Source organism: Triticum urartu, chromosome 5A (assembly GCF_056163025.1).
Source record: "Triticum urartu cultivar PI428250 chromosome 5A, HENAU_Tu73, whole genome shotgun sequence".
In the NCBI taxonomy this organism is placed as follows: domain Eukaryota; kingdom Viridiplantae; phylum Streptophyta; class Magnoliopsida; order Poales; family Poaceae; genus Triticum; species Triticum urartu.
The window spans coordinates 484,297,501-484,311,438 of NC_141877.1; positions in this window are offsets into that span (position 1 = coordinate 484,297,501).

Here is a 13,938-nt window from a genome sequence, read left to right on the forward strand (position 1 = left end):
ATATAAATCCAATGAAGAGACCGATGGATTTAAAATACCTCATTCTTAACAATATGTGAATCCTGTAACATGAACCCAAATTATCAAGAATGACATAATACCACCTCCGATAATATGGTAGAAAGAATTTGCACATTGCAAGATGAAGAATGCTTGAGCTCCTCTGAAAAGAATCTCGATGAACACTTCGAAAAGGAATTAAATCCTTGATGACCCATCATGTAGAACCTTCATAAAGAACTCCAATAAACAAAAGGAATGATCAAATGAAAGGAAAGAGAAGTTGGAAACACAAGGTGAATCCTTGCAATGATTAGATGGATCCTCGCGATGAAATAATTGGGAGAACTCGGAACTCCAGTAAAAGAAAGATGAATAATTGAGATCAAGAATTTTGATGAACCTCCGAAATAAGGAATTAATCACTTGGCTGAAACAAAAATAAGAATTACGCTATGCGTATCCTTCACCAATTAAATTGATGACAAACAATGGATTTGGCATACTACTTACTCTTTTAGAAAGGATTAAGATAGATATTGCGCAAACTTGAAGAGGTCTTTAATGATCCACCGGTAGGATTGGAAAGAATGAATGAATTGATATGATAAACAAAGGAAGAGAAATGTTGAATGAACCACCGTAAGAATTGAAAATGAACGAAGAGAAGATAAAGAAACATCGGGAAGAATTGACTGAAGGGAGATACTTGAGACAATCTAGATACATGAGAACGAAGGGATCACGAACTGATTAGAGATCACTTGAACGATGCACCGGTAAGATTTGGAGAACAATGGCCTTCGGAGTAAAGAAATGGAAACAACTCATGAAATGCTCCGGATAGGTGAAAAGAATACTCACAATCTAAACAATTATGAGAGGATGGCAACAAGCTAGCACCATGAATCTTTGAGAGAACAGATAAGATATGGAGGGAAAACTCTTCTTCGGTCTTCAAAATCTGAGAATGCCTTCGAGAAACACCACCATGAATTGTTGAGGCACTCTAGAATGAAAAATTAGAAAGGTTGATACAACGATGAAAAGAATTTGAAAGATCTTGCAGAAAGACATTTGACTGATGACAATTCATTCTTACGTCAAACTTCGAAAAGAATTCGATGGTATCTCCGGGAAAATAAGAAGAGTTAGGTAAGATCCTGGAAAAAGACCTGTGGGTTAGGGCCCACTCAAAAGAAACACCGTTGAAATGATTACTTGAAAAGAGAGATTGCACCGGTTGAATTAAAAGGCTTGAATGAGATAACAACCTCGAAATAGGTTGAACTGATCTAGAATGACAAGACGATCCTTCTGAGATATCTTTAGCACTCCGGAATAATCGAATAGCAAGAATGGATGATTAAGAGGTGCACCGGCATGAGAAGGCATTTGAAACGAGAAAAGAATATGATCCACAAAGCTTGAATTGCAACCACCGGAGAAGAAAAAGAACGAAAAATAATGAACTTGAAGCTCCATTAGAATATTCATGAGAATCGCCGGATAAGGATATTGAAAGAAAAGAAAGGAGAGACTTCCATCAATAAGATGATACTTGATTAAGAAATCTGAGTCCTTGAAGAAACAGGGTGGGTGGGCGGGAAAACAAAGGCAACTTGGAGACGGATGAAACAAACACCGTTGAGAAAAACTGATAATTGATCTTGCGAATGTTGAAGTGATCGGATCCACTTGACGAGAGACACACCGATTGAAAAGGATTGACATGACAATCTCAATTATGAATAAGGATTGGTATTCACATCGGAGTATGAGAACACCGTTTAGGAAATGGTATGGAATCAACCTTTGACATTGAAGCAACTCGAATACCACAACTCAAAACAAAACCAAGGATTGGCTTGCAAAATAAGCCGGAACAAACATATGATAGAGATTTCGTCCGAAGTTTTCGTGGTGGGGCCTACAAGGGCTCGATCGTACAGCACCATCATGTACAAGGCAGTGCACATGACATACGAAGCGTCCCCGGGTCGGCATAGCCAAGGACTCTTTAAGACACAACGAGACCACTGTAAAACCGACCGTGAATAGGCGGACCACTAGACGTCGAACCCCAATTTCATATCATACATCTGTCGGAAAGATATCCTAAGAGCTACTTGAATTCCCACTTATAAACTCCCGAAATTTTCTGGTTATGCAATCAGGTGTTGGGGATACAGGGGAAGCATAATATCTCACCCAAACTAACAAATCCTACATCCAGTTGTATCCATCCTTCAACACATAACCAAGAAACCTTCGGAAATCGTCTACCTCAACCTTCGAAAAGCATCCGTTATATGAGTTATGGCAATACTCCCGAACTCCCGCCCCAGTACTGGGTGGCGTCGAGGTTATCTCACCAACGAACTGCATAAAAGAGATTTTCGATGTCGGCGTACTAAACTCAGGTATACCAGAACTGCAACGATAAAATTATGATGACAACACCTCGGAGCTCAACTCCCCGGGACACTTCCACAAAACCCCTGACAGGAGGCACCAAGAAAATGTTCTCGTCACAAAACCATCGGAACGATTCCAAGATACCCGCGTGATCCTAAAAAAAATTTAGTGAAATTTGAGAAGAGAAGAGTCAAAACTCTACGTCAGGATGCCTTACCAGAGCAATGAGGAGACTGGGAAGTAAAAAGAATTCTTAAACTCTCTGATATATAATTCCTAAATGACTCAAAACATTTTTCTAGACACAACTCGGCTGCTAAAAACGATCAATCAGTGGGGGCTCCTAAGGTCGGGGAAGGCTCTGATTACCAACTTGTAACGCCCTCGATGCGGCTATATCTCCCACGTGTCGAGGCATGACTTAGAGGCATAACCGCATTGAAAGCAATGTCGCAAGTGAGGTAATCTTCACACAACCCATGTAATACATAGGGGAAAGAGATACATTATTGGCTTACAATCGCCACTTCACACAAATACATGAATAAAGCATTACAACATCCAAATACAATCAAGGTCCGACTACAGAACCAAAATAAAAGAAGAACCCCAAATGCGACAAAGGTCCCCGATCGACCCCAACTGGGCTCCACTACTGATCAACTAGAACGAAAACAACACGAAGGACAAGATCTTCATCGAGCTCCTCCTGAGCATGGTTGCGTCATCTGCACGGTCTCATCGGCACCTGCAAACTGATTTTGGAAGTATCTGTGAGTCACGGGGACTTAGCAATCTCGCACCCTCGCGATCAAGACTATTTAAGCTTATAGGTAGGGTAAAAGGTATGAGGTGGAGCTGCAGCAAGCGACTAGCATATATGGTGGCTAACATACGCAAATGAGAGCGAGAAGAGAAGGCAAAGCACGGTCGATAAAATATGATCAAGAAGTGATCCTAAAACAACCTACGCCAAGCATAACTCCAACACCGTGTTCACTTCCCGGACTCCGCCAGAAAGAGACCATCATGGTTACACACGCGGTTGATGCATTTTAATTAAGGTCAACTTCAGGTTTTCTACAACCGGACATTAACAAATTCCCATCTGCCCATAACCGCGGGCACGGCTTTCGAAAGTTCAAAACCCTGCAGGGGTGTCCCAACTTAGCCCATGACAAGCTCTCACGGTCAACGAAGGAATAGACCTCCTCCCGAGACATTCCGATCAGACTCGGTATCCCGGTTCTACAAGACATCCTCGACGATGGTAAAACAAGTCCAGCAAAGCCACCCGATGCGCCGACATCCTGATGGGAGCTGCACATATCTCGTTCTCAGGGCAACACCGGATGAGACATCCTATGAGTAAAACCAGCCCTCAAGTTTCCCCGAGGTGGCCCCGCAGTCTACTCAGTTCGGACCAACACTTAGACAAGCACTGGCCCGAGGGGGTTAAAATAAAGATGACCCTTGGGCTGGCCTAACCCAAGGGAAAAAGAGGCTAGGCGGCGAATGGTAAAACCAAGGTTGGGCCTTGCTGAAGGAGTTTTATTCAAAGCGAACTGTCAAGGGGTTCCCATTATAACCCAACCGCGTAAGGAACGCAAAATCTGGGAACATAACACCGATATGACAGAAACTAGGGCGGCAAGAGTGGAACAAAACACCAGGCATAAGGCCGAGCCTTCCACCCTTTACCAAGTATATAGATGCATTAATTAAATAAGATATATTGTGATATCCCAACAAGTAAACATGTTCCAACAAGGAACAACATCTCCATGTTCCAACAAGGAACAAACTTCAATCTTCACCTGCAACTAACAACACTATAAGAGGGGCTGAGCAAAAGCGGTAACATAGCCAAACAACGGTTTGCTAGGACAAGGTGGGTTAGAGGCTTGGTTCAACAATATGGGAGGCATGATAAGCAAGTGGTAGGTATCGCAGCATAGGCATAGCAAAAGAGCGAGCAACTAAGCAAGCAAAGATAGAAGTGATTTCGAGGGTATGGTCATCTTGCCTGAAATCCCGCAAGGAAGAAAAACGAGTCCATGAAGAAGACAAACGGACGTAGACGAACGGGACCCCACAAACGCGACGTTACCGGAACCAACCCGAAGAAGCAAACACCGGAAAGAAGCACACAACATAGTAAACAACCAACACATAAACATGGAAAGAGGTGAAGCATAACAAAACTATACCATTTAAACCATTTAAATGGGGCCGGATATAACAAACAACAAATCCGGTAAATCCCCATATGCATTAGTAATTTGGTGCAACAACAATCTAAACATTTTAATTGTTGTTATCATGATGCGAATGACATATGCAAGTTTTAAGCAATTTTATGAAAATGTTGATAAGAGCATTATGAAGCATTTGGTCGTCATGGCAGAACCAAAAAGGGTGCCACGGCAACTACAATGGAAATAGTGCCACGGCAACATTCTGGGTGATCCTACAACTCATTGAGATGTCGGTGCAAGAGAAAATGTGGATGAACGGATCATGCGAGGATGGTGGGGTGATCCCAGATACCGGGTTTCCCACGGGTCGACGGCATGGCAACCGAGGCGGAGTGCAATGACAACTCGGCCACGGTTCGAACATGAGCATCTGAAACATCGCAAGCATTTGTTTCACGGACGTCGTCTCGGGTTATACCTTCGAAGTGTGCAAACGGGACGGTTCTCGTTCGATGCCAAGTAGAGGAAGTAGACGTTCTCGAGACGTTCGTCGTGGAGGTAGTCGTACACGGTGATGGTAGTTGTACACGGGTTCTCAGCCACGGAAGTAGTCGTACAGCGTTTTCGTAGAGGTTCGGGATCACGAGACGGAACTTGACGTCCACGGGGTCTTCGAGCGTCGACGGTAGTTGTTCTCGGTTCATCGTGGAACTTGGCGATTTCGGAGACGGCGGAAGACGAACTTGGCGGTCCTCGTTGACCTAGTACTTGGCGTTTCCCGGTTCGGTGACCGTTTTTGGCATCGGACGTCGAGGTACTTGGCGGATCCGTGGTGCTCGCGGTCTGTCGTGGTACTTGACGGTCTCGCACGGGGCAGCAACATGTAGTCGAACTAGGGTCTCAGTCCTGGCGATCAAAAGGGTACTTGCGGTCTTGATGAATCCGTAGTGGTACTGGGCGAGATCACGGCCACGGCAGTCTTTGAACTTGGTTTTCCTATATAAGACTCCACGGGTCCTGGGAGGACCCGGCGATGGCCATGTCAATGAGGCGACGGTAGATGATGAAGCACGGAGCAACAGCTCGAGTCGCGGGAGCAGCAGCTGTCACGGGCGGAGGTTGGGCTGGAGCTCCTGGCCGCAGCGGCGCGGCGCCCGAGCAGGGTCCAGCGGCAAGGCAAGGCGAAGAGGAGGAGCCTGTGAGGGACCCTGGCGGGGAGGCGGTGGAGGACGGTGCGCAGCTGAAGTGAGGTCGGCGGCGCCGTGAGCCGGCAGGGTGGAGCCGAGGAGGACGTCCGGCGACGACCGGTGCTGGGGCTCCGGCGAGCTCTGGCCAAATCGGTTGGGACGAGCAGTGCGGGCACTCCTACTGGCCGTGGAGGATGAAGGATGCAGGCACGGGAACGAGGTAGGACTCGGCAGAGGAAGCGGGAGGCGGCCATGGCGCGCGGAGGAGAAGCAGGAGGAAGGCCATGGCAACGAGGAGGGGCGCGCAGGATCGGGCGTGTGCGGAGACGGCGGCCTCGCGGAAGAGGGAGGCACAGGCTAGGGACAGCGCTCATCGGCGGGCCGGCGTTGAGGAGGGATCGGGTCGAGGCACGAGGAGCTCCTCTCCCTAGCGATGTGCGTGGAGGCGGAGCAGGAGGGATCGATGGGAGAGGGAGAGAGCGAGAGAGGGGGATCGGGCTGCGGGGACTCCTGGCGGCGCGAGGAGGTGGACGAAGGGAAAAAGAGGACCGAGGGGGATCGGGCTAAGTTAGAATTGGTGGGGGTCGGCTGGGCCTATGGGCCGGCATGGGAGGTCTGCTGGCCTCGCTGCGGGTGGCCTAGGTGGGCTGGCGCGAGAGTGGGCCTAGGGAGGCCCAGTTGGGCTCTCTGCTCTCTCTCTCTCTCTCTTTAATTTTATTTCTAAGCATAAAACAATATTGGAGAAGAAAAGAAAGATGGAGGGGGTTTGGGAAAGAATTAGCGCACGCAAATAATATTCCCGGACTCGCAAAAATGCGTTGGTTCCAAGAAAAATATGAGAGGCATGATTGCAAGGATTTAATTCAAAGTCATTTGAATTTAATTCAAATGGTTTGAACAAGGGATAGGAATTAGAGGTGTCCAAAAATGTTTCGATGTTATCTCACCAATGAACTGCATAAAAGAGATTTTCGATGTCGGCGTACTAAACTCAGGTATACCAGAACTGCAATGATAAAATTATGACGATAACACCTCGGAGCTCAACTCCCCGGGACACTTCCACAAAACCCCTGACAGGAGGCACCAAGAAAATGTTCTCGTCACAAAACCATCGGAACGATTCCAAGATACCCGCGTGATCCTAAAAAAAATTTAGTGAAATTTGAGAAGAGAAGAGTCAAAACTCTACGTCAGGATGCCTTACCAGAGCGATGAGGAGACTGGGAAGTAAAAAGAATTCCTAAACTCTCCGATATATAATTCCTAAATGACTCAAAACATTTTTCTAGACACAACTCGGCTGCTAAAAACGATCAATCAGTGGGGGCTCCTAAGGTCGGGGATGGCTCTGATTACCAACTTGTAACGCCCTCGATGCGGCTATATCTCCCACGTGTCGAGGCACGACTTAGAGGCATAACCGCATTGAAAGCAATGTCGCAAGTGAGGTAATCTTCACACAACCCATGTAATACATAAGGGAAAGAGATACATTATTGGCTTACAATCGCCACTTCACACAAATACATGAATAATGCATTACAACATCCAAATACAATCAAGGTCCGACTACAAAACCAAAATAAAAGAAGAACCCCAAATGCGACAAAGGTCCCCGATCGTCCCCAACTGGGCTCCACTACTGATCAACTAGAACGAAAACAACACGAAGGACAAGATCTTCATCGAGCTCCTCCTGAGCTTGGTTGCGTCATCTGCACGGTCTCATCGGCACCTGCAAACTGATTTTGGAAGTATCTGTGAGTCACGGGGACTCAGCAATCTCGCACCCTCGCGATCAAGACTATTTAAGCTTATAGGTAGGGTAAAAGGTATGAGGTGGAGCTGCAGCAAGCGACTAGCATATATGGTGGCTAACATACGCAAATGAGAGCGAGAAGAGAAGGCAAAGCACGGTCGATAAAATATGATCAAGAAGTGATCCTAAAACAACCTACGCCAAGCATAACTCCAACACCGTGTTCACTTCCCGGACTCCGCCGGAAAGAGACCATCACGGTTACACACGCGGTTGATGCATTTTAATTAAGGTCAACTTCAGGTTTTCTACAACCAGACATTAACAAATTCCCATCTACCCATAACCGCGGGCACGGCTTTCGAAAGTTCAAAACCCTGCAGGGGTGTCCCAACTTAGCCCATGACAAGCTCTCACGGTCAACGAAGGAATAGACCTCCTCCCGAGACATTCCGATCAGACTCGGTATCCCGGTTCTACAAGACATCCTCGACAATGATAAAACAAGTCCAGCAAAGCCACCCGATGCACCGACATCCTGATGGGAGCTGCACATATCTCGTTCTCAGGGCAACACCGGATGAGACATCCTACGAGTAAAACCAGCCCTCAAGTTTCCCCGAGGTGGCCCCGCAGTCTACTCAGTTCGGACCAACACTTAGACAAGCACTGGCCCGGGGGGTTAAAATAAAGATGACCCTTGGGCTGGCCTAACCCAAGGGAAAAAGAGGCTAGGCGGCGAATGGTAAAACCAAGGTTGGGCCTTGCTGAAGGAGTTTTATTCAAAGCGAACTGTCAAGGGGTTCCCATTATAACCCAACCGCGTAAGGAACGCAAAATCTGGGAACATAACACCGATATGACGGAAACTAGGGCGGCAAGAGTGGAACAAAACACCAGGCATAAGGCCGAGCCTTCCACCCTTTACCAAGTATATAGATGCATTAATTAAATAAGATATATTGTGATATCCCAACAAGTAAACATGTTCCAACAAGGAACAACATCTCCATGTTCCAACAAGGAACAAACTTCAATATTCACCTGCAACTAACAACGCTATAAGAGGGGCTGAGCAAAAGAGGTAACATAGCCAAACAACGGTTTGCTAGGACAAGGTGGGTTAGAGGCTTGGTTCAACAATATGGGAGGCATGATAAGCAAGTGGTAGGTATCGCAGCATAGGCATAGCAAAAGAGCGAGCAACTAAGCAAGCAAAGATAGAAGTGATTTCGAGGGTATGGTCATCTTGCCTGAAATCCCGCAAGGAAGAAGAACGAGTCCATGAAGAAGACAAATGGACGTAGACGAACGGGTCCTCACAAACGCGACGTTACCGGAACCAACCCGAAGAAGCAAACACTGGAAAGAAGCACACAACATAGTAAACAACCAACACATAAACATGGCAAGAGGTGAAGCATAACAAAACTATACCTTTTAAACCATTTAAATGGGGCCGGATATAACAAACAACAAATCCGGTAAATCCCCATATGCATTAGTAATTTGGTGCAACAACAATCTAAACATTTTAATCGTTGTTATCATGATGCGGATGACATATGCAAGTTTTAAGCAATTTCATGAAAATGTTGATAAGAGCATTATGAAGCATTTGGTCGTCATGGCGGAACCAAAAAGGGTGCCACGGCAACTACAATGGAAATAGTGCCACGGCAACATTCCGGGTGATCCGACAACTCATTGAGATGTCGGTGCAAGAGAAAATGTGGATGAACGGATCATGCGAGGATGGTGGGGTGATCCCGGATACCGGGTTTCCCACGGGTCGACGGCATGGAAACCGAGGCGGAACGTGCAATGACAACTCGGCCACAGTTCGAACATGAGCATCTCAAACATCGCAAGCATTTGTTTCACGGACGTCGTCTCGGGTTATACCTTCGAAGTGTGCAAACGGGACGGTTCTCGTTCGATGCCAAGTAGAGGAAGTAGACGTTCTCGAGACGTTCGTCGTGGAGGTAGTCATACATGGCGATGGTAGTTGTACACAGGTTCTCGGCCACGGAAGTAGTCGTACAGCGTTTTCGTAGAGGTTCGGGATCACGAGACGGAACTTGACGTCCACGGGGTCTTCGAGGGTCGACGGTAGTTGTTCTCGGTTTATCGTGGAACTTGGCGATTTCGGAGCCGGCAGAAGACGAACTTGGCGGTCCTCGTTGACCTAGTACTTGGCGTTTCCCGGTTCGGTGACCGTTTTCGGCATCGGACGTCGAGGTACTTGGCGGATCCGTGGTGCTCGCGGTCTGTCGTGGTACTTGACGGTCTCGCACGGGGCAGCAACATGTAGTCGAACTAGGGTCTCAGTCCTGGCGATCAAAAGGGTACTTGCGGTCTTGATGAATCCATAGTGGTACTGGGCGAGATCACGGCCACGGCAGTCTTTGAACTTGGTTTTCCTGTATAAAACTCCACGGGTCCTGGGAGGACTCGGCGATGGCCATGTCAATGAGGCGACGGTAGATGATGAAGCACGGAGCAACAGCTCGAGTCGCGGGAGCAGCAGCTGTCACGGGCGGAGGTCGGGCTGGAGCTCCTGGCCGCAGCGGCGTGGCGCCCGAGCAGGGTCCAGCGGCAAGGCAAGGCGAAGAGGAGGAGCCTGCGAGGGACCCTGGCGGGGAGGCGGTGGAGGACGGTGCGCGGCTGAAGTGAGGTCGGCGGCGCCGTGAGCCGGCAGGGTGGAGCCGAGGAGGACGTCCGGCGACGACCGGTGCTGGGGCTCCGGCGAGCTCTGGCCAAATCGGTTGGGACGAGCAGTGCGGGGGCTCCTGCTGGCCGTGGAGGACGAAGGATGCGGGCACGGGAACGAGGTAGGACTCGGCAGAGGAAGCGGGAGGCGGCCATGGCGCGCGGAGGAGAAGCAGGAGGAAGGTCATGGCAACGAGGAGGGGCGCGCGGGATCGGGCGTGTGCGGAGACGGCGTCCTCGCGGAAGAGGGAGGCACAGGCTAGGGACAGCGCTCATCGACGGGCCGGCGTTGAGGAGGGATCGGGTCGAGGCACGAGGAGCTCCTCTCCCTAGCGATGTGCGTGGAGGCGGAGCAGGAGGGATCGATGGGAGAGGGAGAGAGCGAGAGATGGGGATCGGGCTGCGGGGACTCCTGGCGGCGCGAGGAGGTGGACGAAGGGAAAAAGAGGACCGAGGGGGATCGGGCTAGGTTAGAATTGCTGGGGGTCGGCTGGGCCTATGGGCCAGCGTGGGAGGTCTGCTGGCCTCGCTGCGGGTGGCCCAGGTGGGCTGGCGTGAGAGTGGGCCTAGGGAGGCCCAGTTGGGCTCTCTGCTCTCTCTCTCTCTCTCTTTAACTTTATTTCTAAGCATAAAACAAAATTGGAGAAGAAAAGAAAGATGGAGGGGGTTTGGGAAAGAATTAGCGCACGCAAATAATATTCCCGGACTCGCAAAAATGCGCTGGTTCCAAGAAAAATATGAGAGGCATGATTGCAAGGATTTAATTCAAAGTCATTTGAATTTAATTCAAATGGTTTGAACAAGGGCTAGGAATTAGAGGTGTCCAAAAATGGTTTGAACTAGCAGCGGTCGGCAGTGTCTTTTTGTTGGGGAACGTAGCAGAAATTCAAATTTTCTACGCAACACCAAGATCAATCTATGGAGTAATCTAGCAACGAGGGAAGGAGAGTGCATCTACATACCCTTTTAGATCACTAAGCGGAAGCGTTCAAGTGAACGGGGTTGATGGAGTCGTACTTGTCGTGATTCAAATCACCGATGATCCTAGTGCCGAACGGACAGCACCTCCGCGTTCAACACACATGCAGCCCGGTGATGTCTCCCACGCCTTGATCCAGCAAGGGGAGAAGGAGAGGTTGGGGAAGACTCCGTCCAGTAGCAGCACGATGGCGTGGTGGTGGTGGAGGAGCGCGGAACTCTAGCAGGGCTTCGCCAAGCACTACGAGAGACGAGGAGGGAGAGAGGTAGGGCTGCGCCTTGGGAGAGTTCATCTCGTGTCTTGGGCAGCCCCAAAACCTCCACTATATATAGGGTCAAGGGGGAGGGGGAGGCGCCCTAGGGTTTCCCCTAGGGGGGCGGCGGCCAGGGCAGATGGGATCTCCCCCTTGGGTGACTTGGCCCCCAAGCCAGGAGGTGGGAACCCTAGATGGGGCGCCCCAAACCCCCTGGTCACGTGGGAATAGGTGAGGTGGGCGCACAGCCCCTTAGTGGGCTGGTTTGCCCCTTCCCTTGGCCCATGAAGCCCCCCAACACTTGTCGGGGCTCCCGAAACACCTTTCGGTCATGCTAGTCATCACCTGGTACCTCCGGAACACTCCCGGACTCCAAAACCCTTCGTCCAATATATCAATCTTTACCTCCGGACCATTCTGGAACTCCTTGTAACGTCCGGGATCTCATCCGGGACTCCGAACAACATTCGGTAACCGCGTACATACTTTCCCTATAACCCTAGCGTCATCGAACCTTAAGTGTGTAGACCCTACGGGTTCGGGAATCATGCAGACATGACCGAGACACCTCTCCGGCCAATAACCAACAGTGGGATCTGGATACCCATGTTGGCTCCCACATGTTCCACTATGATCTCATCGGATGAACCACGATGTCAAGGATTCAGTCAATCCCGTATACAATTCCCTTTGTCCAACGGTATTGTACTTGCCCGAGATTCGATCGTCGGTATCCGATACCTTGTTCAATCTCGTTACCGGTAAGTCTCTTTACTCGTTCCGTAACACATCATCCCGTGATCAACTCCTTGGTCACATTGCGCATATGATGATGTCCTACCGAGTGGGCCCAAAGATACCTCCTCGTCACACGGAGTGACAAATCCCAGTCTCGATTCGTGCCAACCCAACAGACACTTTCGGAGATACCCGTAGTGTACCGTTATAGCCACCCAGTTACGTTGTGACGTTTGGCAAACCCAAAGCATTCCTACGGTATCCGGGAGTTGCACAATCTCATGGTCTAAGGAAATGATACTTGACATTAGAAAAGCTTTAGCATACGAACTACATGATCTTTGTGCTAGGCTTATGATTGGGTCTTGTCCATCACATGATTCTCCTAGTGATGTGATCCCGTTATCAACGACATCCAATGTCCATGGTCAGGAAACCGTAACCATCTATTGATCAACGAGCTAGTCAACTAGAGGCTTACTAGGGACATGGTGTTGTCTATGTATCCACACATGTATCTGAGTTTCCTATCAATACAATTATAGCATGGATAATAAACGATTATCATGAACAAGGAAATATAATAATAATCAATTTATTATTGCTTCTAGGGCATATTTCCAACACTTTTAACTTCACAACCATTTTGGCCATTTTCTCTTTGCTCTCGCTATGCGCGGCCTTCTTGGCTCTCAAATCTTCGGCCGCCTTCAACGCGGCCGCATTACTACTCCTTGCTTGCTCCTTGGCTCGGGCAAGCTCCGCCCGCAAGGCCTCCACGGTGGCAGCTCCATCTGCAGTCACAACATATTAAATATACTGGCATCACACTGCTCTTACTATGTTACATTCACTATAAACATCACCTACCCTGTGCCTCGTCAAGCCGCTTGTTAACAAGCTCGATATCAGCATCCGCCGCATCCAGTCGCCGTTTTAGGTCGGCAACCCCATCAGTCCGGCTAGCCACCGGAGCTTCAGACACCTGCACATAACGGCTGAGGGAGTCCTGGATTAGGGGGTCTCCGAACGGCCGGACTATATCCTTTGGCCGGACTGTTGGACTATGAAGATACAAGATTGAAGACTTCGTCTCGTGTCCGGATGGGACTCTACTTGGCGTGGAAGGCAAGCTAGGCAATACGGATATGTATATCTCCTCCTTTTTAACCGACCTTGTGTAACCCTAGCCCCCTCCGGTGTCTATATAAACTGGAGGGGGCTAGTTCGTAGGACAACAGACAATCATACCATAGGCTAGCTTCTAGGGTTTAGCCTCTCTGATCTCGTGGTAGATCAACTCTTGCAATACTCATATCATCAAGAATAAATCAAGCAGGACGTAGGGTTTTACCTCCATCAAGAGGGCCCGGACCTGGGTAAAACATCGTGTCCCCTGCCTCCTGTTACCATCCGCCTTAGACGCACAGTTCGGGACCCCCTACCCGAGATCTGCCGGTTTTGACACCAACATTGGTGCTTTCATTGAGAGTTCATCTGTGTCGTCGCCGTTAGGCTTGATGGCTCCTACTATCATCGATAGCGATGCAGTCCAGGTTGAGACTTTTCTCCCCGGACAGATCTTTGTGTTTGGCGGCTTCGCACTGTGGGCCAACTCGCTTGGCCATCTGGAGCAGATCGAAAGTTACGCCCCTGGCCACCAGGTCAGGTTTGGAAGTTTAAACTACACG